Consider the following 3,069-nt stretch of genomic DNA (forward strand, 5'->3'; position numbering starts at 1 on the left):
ACGAGACGAGCAGCGCCACGTTTACTTCTTCATGTATTCAGGTTTTGTTAGAATCCGTCCAAATTCACCCGGTTCGTCTCAGTGAAGAGCTCACGGGTGTTGTTTTTCTCTAATCCTCAAAGCACTTCCACAAATAACCACCAATTAAATAATCACACATCTCATCTGATCTGTTTGGTTACTATGGTAACTAGGGTTAGGCTCGGATTTAAGGAGAAAAGTCATGACAGAGCGGCCGGTGCTAAAGGGCAAAGTCATCCCAGGGTCTTTTTCAGCACTTACAAACAACAAATGAGCCTTTGAGACTGTTTTTTTTACGTGTATGAACTATTAACGGAGAAATCCAGTAGAGATGCTAACAGCCGGACGTGGCTAACACTGATTAGCTCGGGGCAGCACGGTGAAGGCATTCAAAGGTCTTTTTTAACCACTAATGCTGCTGAAAATAACAGCAAACCTCTGCAGCAGCATGAGAAGAGTCTCTACACACAAAACAAAGCACCAATGAGCTCCTTCCTTTGGGATTGACTTTGGTAATCCACTGTAATTGACTTTACTATGAGAGGAGCTGGTACCGAGGCCAGTTGCTAAGTCTTTAAAACACTCTTTAATAAGCTCTGGCTTCACTAATTACGCTGTTGGTGCTTTGTTTAGTGTGTAGGGACTCTTCTCATGCTGCTGCAGAGGTTTTATAACTGAATTACAGGTAAAACGATGAATCCATTCATTCATTGACACATAATGGATCGATATGTTTTGTCGATTGGGTCAAAAGCAACGAGACAAGAAACCAAATGTTAAAGTTAGATGGTCGAGGTAATGCACTGACTTTAAAGGGCAATTCCAGGGTAAAATCATCCAATGGTCTTTTTCGACACTTGCATACATCAAATAGGCCATCGAAACAGCTGTGTTATGTATAAACTATTAATGGAGAAATCCAGGAGAGTCGCTAACAGCCGCTAACAGCCGGACGTGGCTAACACTGATTAACTCGGGGCAGTACGGTGAAGGCATTCAAAGGTCTTTTTTAACCACTAATCCCTTTACTCAAGTACCTGAAAAGAAAAGACTCAAGTAAATCACATGACCTCAAGTATTTGTGATTTAAAATGGAATTCTGGCTCAAAATCATCCCATCCCATCCCATCCCATACTTTACATAGCACGGTGAAGGCATTCAAAGGTCTTTTTTAACCACTAATGCTGCTGAAAATAACTGCAAACCTCTGCAGCAGCATGAGAAGAGTCCCTACACAGAAAACAAAGCACCAACAGCGTAGTTAGTGAAGCCAGAGTTTATTAAAAGAGTGTTTTAAAGACTTACCTACTGGCCCCTGTACCAGCTCCTCTCATAGTAAAGTCCATTACAGTGGATTACCAAAGTCAATCCCAAAGGAAGGAGCCCATTGGAGCTTTGTTGTGTGTGTAGGGACTCTTCTCATGCTGCTGCAGAGGTTTGCTGTTATTTTCAGCAGCATTAGTGGTTAAAAAAGACCTTTGAATGCCTTCTCCTTACTGCCCCAATCTAATCACTGTTAGCCACGTCCGACTGTTAGCGACTCTCCCGGATTTCTCCGTTAATAGTTCATACACAAAATAAACTGTCTCGATGGCTTATTTGATCTACTATGTAAGTGCTGAAAAAGACCATGGGATGATTTTACGCTGGAATTACCCTTTAATTTAGGACTTAAAGCCCTGAACACCCACACAGGTGTTTTCAGTTCTTCTGGCTGATTAGACCTCTGCTTGGGTTGAAGGTGGGCGGGGCTTTGATGGGAATTTGTGAGGTCTTAAATGTCCGTCTATGATTAAGAATGATAAAGGTGTAGTTTTTACCATCATAACAGGTGAAACAAAGCTAACAGGGGACTCAGGAGGATGTCAATCAATCACAGAAGACAGACCCACACAGTCCTGAGAAGAGGTCAAATCATGTGTGTGGGTGTTCAGGGGCTTTAAGATGAAACTCAATCAAATATCTTATAGTGGTTCAGTGTAAGCTGCTCCATGTGGGAAATCCCAGTAGACACACCCACACAGTCCTGAGTCCTGAGTCTAATCAACCAGGTTAACTGGAAACACCTGTGTGGGTGTTCAGAGGCTTTAAGAAGGGGTGTTTCTGTAACACAGCCCCAGTCACCTTGGGTTGAAGTCCTGTGATTTGGGATGTTTAGCACTCACAAATGATTTCAGGTTCCTTTGCTCCAGATTTCTGTAGAATACACACAAATTACAGTGTGTGTGTGTGTGTGCGTGTTGTCGTTTTAAATGTGTCTTATAATGTTAAATTATTTCTGCACTTTAAGGGATCGTACTGTAAATGTCGTTGTACTGGTACAATGACAATATAAGACAGAGACTATTCAGACAATCCCTTCATCAATCCTTGTCTTTCCTAGTTATACGTCCAAACAGTGAAGGAGAACAGCCTGGCGTCCATATTGGAACGACAGCAGTCCCCCGAATGTGTCGGAGGGTCAGCTCTGCGACGTGCTCGACACTGTCGGACGCTGAGAGTCAGCAGCTTCGACTCTGAGTCACTGTTTCATTTCAAATCCAAACGGGCTGGAAGACAGATTTACCACAGAACAACAGACATGTGACAGCGTGATTGTCCAAATACTGCACTGTAGTCCTCCGTCTTTTTCCTTCTCTCTCTCTCTCTCACACACACACTGACACACTGACAGGCAGAGCAGCTGTGAGACCCACATCTGATTGTGTTATTGACACCGGGCAGGAAACACAAGTGGAAGCGTGCCTCGTCCGGGTGTGAGAAATACACAGAGGACGAGGCTGCTCCGTCACATTAAAGGACATAACTAGTTTACTGCGTGCGGAGAGCAAAAGTGACAGATTAGCACCATACATCGCTTTGTTTGTGTAGTAGAATTGTTAACGCAGCGTGCTGGTTATTCAGCCTCGGTTGTGTCTGAGCGTCTCTCAACCTCCAGGGGGTCCGTGCTACAACTGATGATTAGCATTTACATAATGAGCTAAATGTTAGCTGCTGCCTTAAACTGCTACTTCACAGCTGTAGGGGGCAAGCTGACCTCCGCAGAG

This window comes from Echiichthys vipera (assembly GCF_963691815.1).
Source record: "Echiichthys vipera genome assembly, chromosome: 3".
Lineage (NCBI taxonomy): Eukaryota > Metazoa > Chordata > Actinopteri > Perciformes > Trachinidae > Echiichthys > Echiichthys vipera.